Source organism: Pelodiscus sinensis, chromosome 28 (genome assembly GCF_052426305.1).
Source record: "Pelodiscus sinensis isolate ZL-2025 chromosome 28, ASM5242630v1, whole genome shotgun sequence".
In the NCBI taxonomy this organism is placed as follows: Eukaryota; Metazoa; Chordata; order Testudines; family Trionychidae; genus Pelodiscus; species Pelodiscus sinensis.
Window position 1 is genome coordinate 12,715,624 of NC_143079.1, and position 11,746 is coordinate 12,727,369.

Below are 11,746 nucleotides of genomic sequence, written 5' to 3' on the forward strand. Positions count from 1 at the left end.
CTTCCGGAGCTGGGTCTCCATCCATTGTTCCTCAGTCTAGGCAACCATCACCCCTGGGCTCCACCCAGCTCGCGCTCCGTTGTCAAACCTCCCCTGGTGTCAGGGTTTCCTCTGCAGGTTCCTGCTGCTCTAAGGATAACGTGTGGCAAGTGGCCCATCTCCCCTCAGGGCCAGCCCCCCGCAACAGCCTGGTCGGCCAAGGGACGAGGCAGGTTCAGCCTCCTCTGAGAGCAACACCGAGCCACTGGGGGCTGGCAAACCAAACGGATCCCAGCCGGAGCCACGGTGCTGGGGGAGGGATGAGAACCCAGGTCCACTCGAAAGAACCCGTCAGCCCGTGGTCCCACCTCTCCGACTTCCCAGCAGCCTGCCCCCTCCTCGGGCACGGCACGGTCAAGAGGGCGGAAGTTGAACTGGGAGGACGATGGATTTTTGACACTTTGGCAATTTCAAAAAGTCGGCAACACAGTCGGTTCAGGCCCTGCCACGTGGATTTTGATCTTGACCATTTTCCAATTTTGATTTTCTTAAAGTTAAAACAGAAGGGAATTTTGAAACAAAAAAAGTGTTTCAAACCGAAAAACAAAACGTTTCGATTGGGGAGGGGTCTGTTTCGATGGGGGGGGGGGGGGGGGAAGGGTTCGTTTCATGTCTCCCTCCCCTCCAATAAAAAGTCCAAACCAATTCGGCAACGCTGATGCGAATTCGTGAAATGTTTTCGTGTCACCAAATCTGCTTCACCCCCACCCACAAGAAGCTTTAGTCAAAAAATGTCTCCAGGCAGCACCATGGCAACGTGTCAGGGGGCGGGCCCTCACACCCACAGCGCCTCCTGCTGGTCACTTTGGGGATTAGCTCTCCAGCCCTGGAGTGCCCCCTTGCATCTGGTGTCACACCTGCAAGTACCGCCCTAGGTCAGTGCTGCTGCACTCTGGGGTCCTCGCCCCAGGGAATCACCAGGCCCCATAGACCTCCCCCCCCCTTGCCTCAGTGACCCACAGCCAGGTGTCATCTACCCCTGCCTCTGACATGGCAGCTCAGCATTGGCCAGGGGGTGGGGTCCTGCTGCCTCCCTGCAGCCCTAGCACCTCAGGCCTTGTCTCAGGCCCTGCAGCCTGGGAGTGGGGTCTGGCCAGAGCCCCCCAGCCCTACCTTGTCTCAGGAAGCCTCCAGTTTCCCCAGCAGCCAGGTCCCTCCTGCTCCCCAGCCTGAGCCAGAGAGCCCCTTCTCCCCCTCTGGGAGTCCTTATTTATACAGCCCCAGCTGGGCCCTGATTGGCTGTCTCTGCCTCAGCTGTGGGGCTTTGCTCCCTCCCCCCTCCCCCAGGGCTGGGTTCACCCTTAAAGGGGCAGATGCCCCGCTACGCAGCACCGCTGTCCGTTCTTAGCGGGGGAGCCACGGAAAGGGGTGGCCCCGGCATCTCAGAGACGAGCGCAAATGTAGACGGCGCCGCGAGATTTGGTGGGCACAAGCCACGTCTCCGCAGCTGCGGAGCAAATGCCTCAACTGAGAGCAGAAGAAGGAGGCGCGGGGAGCCAATGCCTGCCCCCCAGTGCCCAAGCAAAATGAGCTCACAGAGCGGCTGGCGGGGGCCCGTTCGCAGCGTTCGGTGTCGCTTGGCTTTCGCCGTAACGACCCAGCCAGGTCCCGTCTCTGTTCGATCCCTTGCGTGTGAAGGCCAGTTCCGCAGGCGCTCTCTGTCTGGGCGACGGACACGAGGGGGTCACGGGGGCGCTGAATGCACCTTGGAGAAAAGAGGCGCCAGAGGGGGCCTGCAGGCATCCGTGACGCTGTGGCCGGGGTGGAGAGCGGGGCTAAGGAAGGGCGGCTTGCCCCAGCCACAGCACCACTGGACGGCCAGGCAGCGGGTTTAAAAGAAGCAGAAGGAAACTCTTTGTCCCCGTGGAACTCGGGCCCTGGGGCTGTTGGGAAGGGCAAGACTCTCACCGGGTTGGGCTGAAAAGAACGAGGGGTCTGTGGCGGGCTGGGTCCCTCGGGGACACTAGCCAGGTGGTCAGGGCTCTGCCCCGCTCTCGGGGGTTCCCAGGCCTCTGGCCGGACGCTGGACGGGCCCAGGGTCCGAGCCGGCCTGGCCGCTCTATGTTCCGACCCGCCGAGGGGGGGATTCCCGCAGGCGGCTGGACTCCACGAGGACCGGCGAGTTCTCCGAGAGCGGCTCAGGGAGCCAGTTCTCGCTGGCAGCTTCTGGAGCGCTGCGTTTCCCACGGCGCCGCAGAGACGAGCGGCCCGGGGCAACGCAGAACAACGGGGGGAACTGGCTGGGTCGTGCCCGGGCCGTGTGGACGGAAGAGGGAGGCTTTCTCTGGCACCGGAGCGCCAGGGCGCGTCTTGTTAACAAGTCGCTGGCGAGGGACGGCCCAATGCTCCTCGTGTGCGAGGGCACGCCAGGGCGCTCCACGTCTCCTGCAGATGGCAGGACCGAATGCTCCTTCCTGCGGCTGGGGGCCCAGCCCTCAGAGAAGCCAGGCGAGAGTAGATGGATTTTTCCGTTCACTGCTAATTCGGTGGGAGTCGGGGGGAGGAGGTTGGGGGCCAACATTTTTAGCTAATCGAGACAGTTCCAAACACTGGTCCCAGCTCAGAATGTGCGGCCTGCATTTTGTTTCCATGCGGATCATTTTCTAACATTGGCGAACAAGCCTTTAAGAAAAGTTGAAGGCAATTTCAAACCTGCATCCCAGCCCAGCACTCCACCCGCTAGGCGACACTGCCTGGCACCAGCCAGGACGGCCACGGCGCTAACAGGCGGGTGGCACCTCGCCACCGGGCAGCTTCCGTGAAGCGATTCTGCGTGTGCTCCCCCCGCTGCCAGGTCTGCAGCCTCAGAGCCCATCTCCGAGAAGGGACCGGCACATGCTGGAGCCCGTCTCTGTATGCAGCCCACGCTGTGGGGGGGTCTGCTCTGTGACCGGGGCCCCCTGCGCTGGGCTGTGGAATTCCCACTGACTCACCCACATGTGGATTAACCCAGGGTATGTCTACACTACAGCGCTAGTTCGAACTAACTTAGTTCGAATTAGTTAATTCGAACTAAGCTAGTTCGAACTAACGCGTCTAGAACTAAAAACTAGTTCGAACTAGCGTTTTGCTAGTTCGAACTAGCAAGTCCACATTGAGTGGACTCTGAACAGGGCTTAATGATGGCCGGAAGCAGTGCCGGCAGGGCATAAAAGGAGGACTTAGAGCATGGAGATGCTGTCTCAGGCTAGCCGAGGGCTGCGCTTAAAGGGTCCCGACCCCCACCCCGGACACACAGTTCTAAGGGGTGCCCCGCTTGCAAAGAAGTTCTGGCTTGGAGTGCCCTGAGTGCTCACACTGGGCACATCACACCACTCGGCCATCAGCCCGGCTGCACTTGCCGCAGGCTGCCATCTGGGGAGAGGGAGTAATTGGGGGGCTGCAGGAGAGCTTCCACCCCCAGAAGCCCGCAGAGCCAGCCCAGTCCTCCCCATCGGGGGCTCATACCCCATTCCTCCCTCACCTCCTTCCACTTACCCTTCCTTAGCCCCCCTTCTTATTGATGTACAAAATAAAGATAACGTTTCTTCCAACATTGACTCTGTCTTTATTGAAAAAAAACTGGGGGAGACTGGGAAAAGGAGGTGGGAGAGGGGAAGAGAAAGGCTGGGAGAGGGGAGGGCAACTAACATGATCAGGGGTTGGGAACAGGTCCCAGATGAAGAGAGGCTACAGAGACTGGGACTGTTCAGCTTAGAAAAGAGGAGACGGAGGGGGGACAGGATAGAGGTCTCTAAAAGAAGGGGTTGGGTGGAGAGGGTGCATTCAGAAAAGTTCTTCCTGAGTTCCCATAAAGAAGGACTAGAGGACACCAAAGGAAAGGAATGGGTAGCAGGCTTCAAACTAGTAAGAGAAAGTTGTTCTTCTTCACAAAGCAAATAGTTAACCTGCGGAACTCCTTGCTGCAGGAGGCTGTGAAGGCTACAACTAGAACAGAGTTTAAAGGGAAGTGAGATAAAGTGATGGAGGTTGGGTCCATGGAGTCCTATTAGCCAGAGGGTAGGAGTGGTGTCCCTGCCCAAAGTTTGTGGAAGGCTGGAGAGGGATGGCACGAGACAAATGGCTTGGTCATTGTCTTCGGTCCATCCCCTCCAGGGTCCCTAGGGTTGGCCTCTGTCGGCAGACAGGCTACTGGGCTAGATGGACCTTTGGTCTGACCCAGTACGGCCATTGTAAGCTCAGGGCTCAGTGTCGGGGGTCTCAGTGGACCCCCTTGATTTTCATGCACACCTGGTCCTGGGTGGCCAGGCTGGCAGCTCTCCTGCCCTAGACGGCCACTTTCCTGTGCCTAGTGCGGAGATCGTGGACGAGGTCCACGATGTCCGCACTAGCCCAGGAAGGTGCCCGCCTCTTGCGGTCCAGGGCAAGCTCCCGGGAGCCGCCAGCCTGGTCCCGGCAAGAGGGGGTGGGCTGGGGGGCATCGGGTGGGTGGCTCTGTGCCGTGCCAGGTGCAGGGTCTGCTAGCTGGGTGCTGGCAGGCTTGCACCTGGCACGGGCACCGTAGCCAGCCCGTGCCCCTTTAAGGGGTCCGGGGCCGGGAGGGGGGCATAGAGTTTCCCTGGTGTTGGCCAGAGTGGCCACCAGGGAAACCTGGGGAGGGCTAGCCTCCCACTAGTTCGAACTAAAGGGCTACACAGCCCTTAGTTCGAACTAGCTAGTTCGAACTAGGCGTTAGTCCTCGTAAAATGAGGTTTTCCTAGTTCGAACTAAGCGCTCCGCTAGTTCGATTCAAATTCGAACTAGCGGAGCGCTAGTGTAGCACCTATTAAAGTTAGTTCGAACTAACGTCCGTTAGTTCGAACTAACTTTGTAGTGTAGACATACCCCCAGACACCCAGGCTCAGCCAGGGGAGACAACAGGGGATTCCCAGGGGGAGAGACAAAGGGAGGGAGGCGGAGACCAACACCAGGTTTCGGGGGAAGGGGAGTTTCTGGCTGGAAAACATGAAGGGAACGACCTAAGCTGAGGACTGAGGGTCGGGGCGGGGGGGGCGATGGATCCCCTAACCCCAAGGGTCTGAGGCATCCTGGCCCTGGCTACTGTAGCCACGTCACGTCTGTGCTGGGCTGTCCCTGGAGAAGCAGTAAACCCCCCTGTTCTACCGGCTGGCAAAGTCTGTTCTTGCTTCTACGGGGCTGCAGGACCAGGGGAACCCGCCGCGCCGCCACAGAGGTATCAGGAGCGGGATGCACTGCCCCCGGGCATGGAGCATCCAGCAGAGAGTGACACGACGCAGTAGAAGGAAGGGGCTTGCAAGAGCCAGGCGTGCTGGAGACAGAGCGAAGCGGTTCCTGGGAGCCATGGGCGCTGCAGCATCGGTCGGTGAGTCTACACCCCGGGGATCGGCGGGGCGATGGCCTACACCCGACTCCTGACGGCAGACCTCGTGGGGCTGTGCAGAGAGAGGGGCCTGGCCGTGGGGGCAGCAACTAAGGCCCAGCTGATTGCCCGGCTGGAAGAGAATGAACCGTCCAGGGGCTCCTGGGGATCTTGTCCCAGTGAGGAGCAGCCAGACACGCCTCAGGCTCTCAGACCGGACGGAGGGCTGGAGCCCGCCAGAGAGACACGGTGCCCACCAGGCCACGCTCTACCGGCAGCGGTTCGTTCAGGGCGGGGTCCAGCCTGGCAGAGCTACGGTGGCTGGAGATCGAGCTGTGGCTAAAGGAGTTAGAGGACTGTAGGGGGAGCGCCAGGACCAAGAGAGGCAGCGGCAGCAGGAGCTGGCCATGGCGGAGTGGAGAAGCCGAGAGGCCCCGGCTGCGCTGAGTGGGAGGGACCCAGGGGGCCCAGGGCGGCCTGACGCTTGGAGAAGCTCGTGTTGGCCCAACGTGAGAATGTGGGGGACGTGGACGGGTCCTCAGGGCCTGTGAACTGCACCAGGTTCCTCCAGCGGACCGGCTGCAACAGCTCCCCCCCTTGCAGGATCAGGCGGCCGCAGGGGGGCTCAACCAGCTGGAGGCTCTGCAGCCGGGTGACTAGGAACGGGCCAAGGAGGCCCTGCTGCGCAAGTTCGGGCCGACCCCAGAGACGTGCAGGAAGAAGTTCTGGGGGTGCAGGAGAGGCCACGGGAGACCCATGTGGATCTGGCTCCCGCCTGGCGCAATCCTGCCACAAGTGGCTGTGCGGGGTCGGAGCCCAGGCCGCAGAGGAGCTGCTTAAGCCGATGATGCTGGAGCAGTTCTATGAAGCGTGCACACCCAGCCTGAGGCTGTGGCTCAAGGACCGGAGGCCAGAGACCCCCAGGAGGCCGGGAGGCTGGCGGACGAGTTCACGGAGAGCTGGTCCGGGTGTGAACGGGAGTCCCGGAGAGAGAGGGAATCGCACAGAGACCGGATCTCGGCTGAGCGACGGAGGGAGTCACCGACGAGGCGAGCCCAAGGACCAGGGCCAGCCGTCTGTGCCCCAGAGAACCAGCCGGACCCAGGCAGAGCCGGCCCAAAGGGGCCCGCACGTCCGAACTTGCCATCGCTGCGGGCAAAGAGGCCGCAAGAGGGCTCAGTGCAGCAGGTCCCATGACAGGTCCCACGACCGGAGACTTCCCAGGATTAACTGGCTGGGGCTGGGGGAAGGGCAGGCTGACCCAGCTGAGGGGCGGGAAAGGACGCTCAGTGCCCCTCCCCTGGGAGGTCTGACCCTCGGGAGGCAGATTTCTCCGTGTACCGGGTGGGGGCAGGGTGGCCCCTGTGGAGCGAGTGCCTCGTGCCCCTGCAGGTGGATGGCAGGGAGGTGACGGGTTTCTGGGACACGGGGACGGAGGTGACGCTGGCCCGGCCCAAGGTAGTGGCCCCAGACCACATGGTGCCCAACACTCAGCTGACCCTGAGGGACATAGATGGGACCCTGTTTAAGGTGCCCGTAGCCCGGGTGCATCTGAAATGGGGGGCCAAGGAGGGCCCCAAGGAGGTGGGGGTGCACCCGCACTTGCCCACGGAAGTGTTGATGGGGGGTGACCTAGAGGAGTGGCCAGACGGACCCCACAGGGCCCTGGTCACCACCCATAGCCAGAACCAGAGACCAGGCGGCTGGCCCGAGGCAGGACTCCGGGAGCTGCACCCAGTAGCCTGCCCCAGGAGATGCCCCAGCGGCGAAACCGTGAATTCCTAGCGGTTACTCGGCTTGTCTTCAGTCCCCGGGGGCCCCTGCCACTCCCTGCGGCTGCCTCTGGAGCAGAGGGCGGCAGGCAGTGGGGGCCAGGCGGGAGCTGGTCCGCGAGGGGAGTGCTTTTAAAAACCAGCCCCCCTCACAGAGGCCTGGGCTCCTGGACCCGGCACGAGAGGACGCACTTGAAATGCAGAGCCGCAGCGGGGGAGGCCCTGGACTGAGCCGGGCCACCTGGCTCCTAACGCACTTGAAATGCAGAGCCGCAGCAGGGGAGGCCCTGGACTGAGCCGGGCCACCTGGCTCCTAACGCACTTGAAATGCAGAGCCGCAGCGGGGTAGGCCCTGGACTGAGCCGGGCCGCCTGGCTCCTAACGCACGTGAAATGCAGAGCCGCAGCGGGGTAGGCCCTGGACTCAGCCGGGCTGCTGGCCAGCCTGCTCAAAATTGTACCGGCAAGGTGGGGGTGCGTGTCGCCTGTGGCATTAACCAATCCGCTCTTGCTGAGTGCTTGGTCACTTAATCGGCTGCACTATTACATCCCTAGGCCCCGTGGCTCCAGGCCGCACCTTGGGACAGCAAGAGCTTGCTTAACCCTTTGGCTGTGAGATGCTCGAGGGCTGGCCCGGTGGATAAGATGGGAGGTGTGCATTGACTTGGGCCAGTCCTTTGGGACTGGGAGAACCTGTCTGGAGCTGGGGAGCCTGGTCTCGTAACCTCTCCCGGGTACAAGCAGTGCTCTTGGCAATGGGCATGAGAGGGGGCTGCTTGTGAGACCTCTTGCTGGCCAGCGGGTGAACAGACGTGCTTGGTGGGACACGCCTGGTGCCTTACGGTGGGGGACCCCAGGCTCAGGCTGGGAGCTGCCCTGTCCCTCAGAGGTTTGCCTAGAAGGAGATGAGGATCCCCTGAGCTCGGTCTGTTTGGGAAGTCCCGGCAGCTCGTGTGGGGAGCGGGTTTGAACCCTGGGCACTCCACGTTCATGTGGGCGGGGCAATGTCTGGTCCGTGCTGCCACGTGTCTGTGGGCAGGGCGATGTCTGATCCGTGCTGCCACGTGTCTGTGGGCGGGGCGATGTCTGGTCCGTGCTGCCACGTGTCTGTGGGCAGGGCGATGTCTGATCCGTGCTGCCACGTGTCTGTGGGCGGAGTGATGTCTGGTCCGTGCTGCCACGTGTCTGTGGGCGGGGCGATGTCTGGTCCGTGCTGCCACGTGTCTGTGTGTCTGTGGGCGGGGCGATGTCTGGTCCGTGCTGCCACGTGTCTGTGGGCGGAGTGATGTCTGGTCCGTGCTGCCACGTGTCTGTGGGCGGGGCGATGTCTGGTCCGTGCTGCCACGTGTCTGTGGGCGGAGTGATGTCTGGTCCGTGCTGCCACGTGTCTGTGGGCGGGGCGATGTCTGGTCCGTGCTGCCACGTGTCTGTGGGCGGGGCGATGTCTGATCCGTGCTGCCACGTGTCTGTGGGCGGAGTGATGTCTGGTCCGTGCTGCCACGTGTCTGTGGGCGGGGCAATGTCTGGTCCGTGCTGCCACGTGTCTGTGGGCGGGGTGATGTCTGGTCCGTGCTGCCACGTGTCTGTGGGCAGGGCGATGTCTGATCCGTGCTGCCACGTGTCTGTGGGCGGAGTGATGTCCGGTCCATGCTCCCATGTGTCTGTGGGCGAGGCGATGTCCGGTCCACGCTCCCGTGTGTCCATGGGCGGGGCCATGTCCGGTCCATGCTCCCACGTGTCCATGGGCAGGGCCATGTCCAGTCCATGCTCCCGTGTGTCCGTGGGCGAGGCCATGTCCGGTCCGTGCTCCCGCGTGTCCGTGGGTGAGGCAATGTCCGGTCACACTCCTGCGTGTCTGTGGGCGGGGCCATGTCCGGTCCGTGCTCCCGTGTGTCTGTGGACGGGGCCATGTCCAGTCCGTGCTCCCGTGTGTCTGTGGGCGAGGCCATGTCCGGTCCGTGCTCCCGCGTGTCCGTGGGCGAGGCGATGTCCGGTCCGTGCTCCCGCGTGTCCGTGGGCGAGGCGATGTCCGGTCCGTGCTCCCGCGTGTCCGTGGGCGAGGCGATGTCCGGTCCATGCTCCCGCGTGTCCGTGGGCGAGGCGATGTCCGGTCACACTCCTGCGTGTCTGTGGGCGAGGCGATGTCCGGTCCATGCTCCCGCGTGTCCGTGGGCGAGGCGATGTCCGGTCACACTCCTGCGTGTCTGTGGGCGGGGCCATGTCCAGTCCGTGCTCCCGTGTGTCCGTGGGCGAGGCCATGTCCGGTCACACTCCTGCGTGTCTGTGGGCGAGGCGATGTCCGGTCCGTGCTCCCGCGTGTCTGTGGGCGGGGCCATGTGCGGTCACACTCCCGCGTGTCTGTGGGCGGGGCCATGTGCGGTCACACTCCTGCGTGTCTGTGGGCGGGGCCATGTGCGGTCACACTCCCGCGTGTCTGTGGGCGGAGCCATGTCCGGTCACACTCCCGCGTGTCTGTGGGCGGGGCCATGTCCGGTCACACTCCCGCGTGTCTGTGGGCGGGGCCATGTGCGGTCACACTCCCGCGTGTCTGTGGGCGGAGCCATGTCCGGTCACACTCCCGCGTGTCTGTGGGTGGGGCCATGTCCGGTCACACTCCCGCGTGTCTGTGGGCTGGGCCATGTCCAGTCTGTGCTCCCGCGTGTCTGTGGGCGGGGCCATGTCCGCTCACACTCCCGCGTGTCTGTGGGCGGGGCCATGTCCGGTCCGTGCTCCCGCGTGTCCGTGGGCGGGGCGATGTCCGGTCACACTCCTGCGTGTCTGTGGGCGGGGCCATGTCCGGTCACACTCCCGCGTGTCCGTGGGCGGGGCCATGTCCGGTCACACTCCCGCGTGTCCGTGGGCGGGGCCATGTCCGGTCACACTCCCGCGTGTCCGTGGGCGGGGCCATGTCCGGTCACACTCCCGCGTGTCCGTGGGCGGGGCCATGTCCGGTCACACTCCCGCGTGTCCGTGGGCGGGGCCATGTCCGGTCACACTCCCGCGTGTCTGTGGGCGGGGCCATGTCCGGTCACACTCCCGCGTGTCTGTGGGCGGGGCCATGTCCGGTCACACTCCCGCGTGTCTGTGGGCGGGGCCATGTCCGGTCACACTCCCGCGTGTCTGTGGGCGGGGCCATGTCCGGTCACACTCCCGCGTGTCTGTGGGCGGGGCCATGTCCGGTCCGTGCTCCCGCGTGTCCGTGGGCGGGGCGATGTCCGGTCACACTCCTGCGTGTCTGTGGGCGGGGCCATGTGCGGTCACACTCCCGCGTGTCTGTGGGCGGGGCCATGTCCGGTCACACTCCCGCGTGTCTGTGGGCGGGGCCATGTGCGGTCACACTCCCGCGTGTCTGTGGGCGGGGCCATGTGCGGTCACACTCCCGCGTGTCTGTGGGCGGGGCCATGTCCGGTCACACTCCCGCGTGTCTGTGGGCGGGGCCATGTCCGGTCACACTCCCGCGTGTCTGTGGGCGGGGCCATGTCCGGTCACACTCCCGCGTGTCTGTGGGCGGGGCCATGTCCGGTCACACTCCCGCGTGTCTGTGGGCGGGGCCATGTCCGGTCCGTGCTCCCGCGTGTCCGTGGGCGGGGCGATGTCCGGTCACACTCCCGCGTGTCTGTGGGCGGGGCCATGTGCGGTCACACTCCCGCGTGTCTGTGGGCGGGGCCATGTCCGGTCACACTCCCGCGTGTCTGTGGGCGGGGCCATGTCCGGTCACACTCCCGCGTGTCCGTGGGGGGCAGGAGGGCTAGCGAGGAGCCGTGGGTCACAGAGCCAAGTCTATGCTGCAAATAGAGACCCCTGGCCCCAAGCCTCTGAGCTCAGCTCTTCAGACTCAGGCTCCCACGACGGGGCTGCAAACAGCTGTGCAGAGGTTCCTGCTTGGGCTGGAGCACAGGCCCTGGGACCCCCTCTCCCGGCCCCCCCTTGTCTGAAGAGTCTCTGCCTTTGCTCCCCCCAGCAGCCGGTTCTGCAACCGCTGAGCCAGGCCCCCCCGCTCAGAGAGCTCCCTGTGGAGGATCCTGCACGCCCCCTTCCCCCGCGAGAGAGCCCGCGCTCCCCCCGGCCCCTCCTTACGCCCGGCTCCCCTGTAACCCGCAGCTCCCTGACCCGGTCGGCCAACGCAGAGTGGCTGGCGTGGAGTTCTGAGTCACAAAGCCTGGATTTCCTCTTTCTCCCCGCAGCCCGAATTTCCAAGCGGAGGGGAAACCCCGCCAAGGAAGTCGCTCGTCACAGGGCCTGTGCGGCGGCGCAGGGATACCTGCTAAGCGGGACGCTGGTGAGAAAAGGCCAAGCCGAGACTGGGACCCGAATGCAGAGTTTCTGAAGCAGCCCGGAGCAAAGCCGCCAACCAGGGGCCGCCCTGGACTAGCTGCCAGCAACTGGCGCCCGAGGCAAACCAGGCAATCGGCGCCCCCGCCCCCAAACCCCTCAGTGACATTGCGCCCCATCTGGCGCCCCATTTAACTTGGTGCCCTAGGCGACCGCCTAGTTCGCCTCTATGGACGGGCCGCCCCTGCTGCCAGCGCCTGCAATCCAGCCCCGCAGCCCGCTCCTAGCCAGCGGGCCACAGCAGGGCCTGCCTGGGGAGGCGTTGGGCAGGGTTCTAGAAGCGA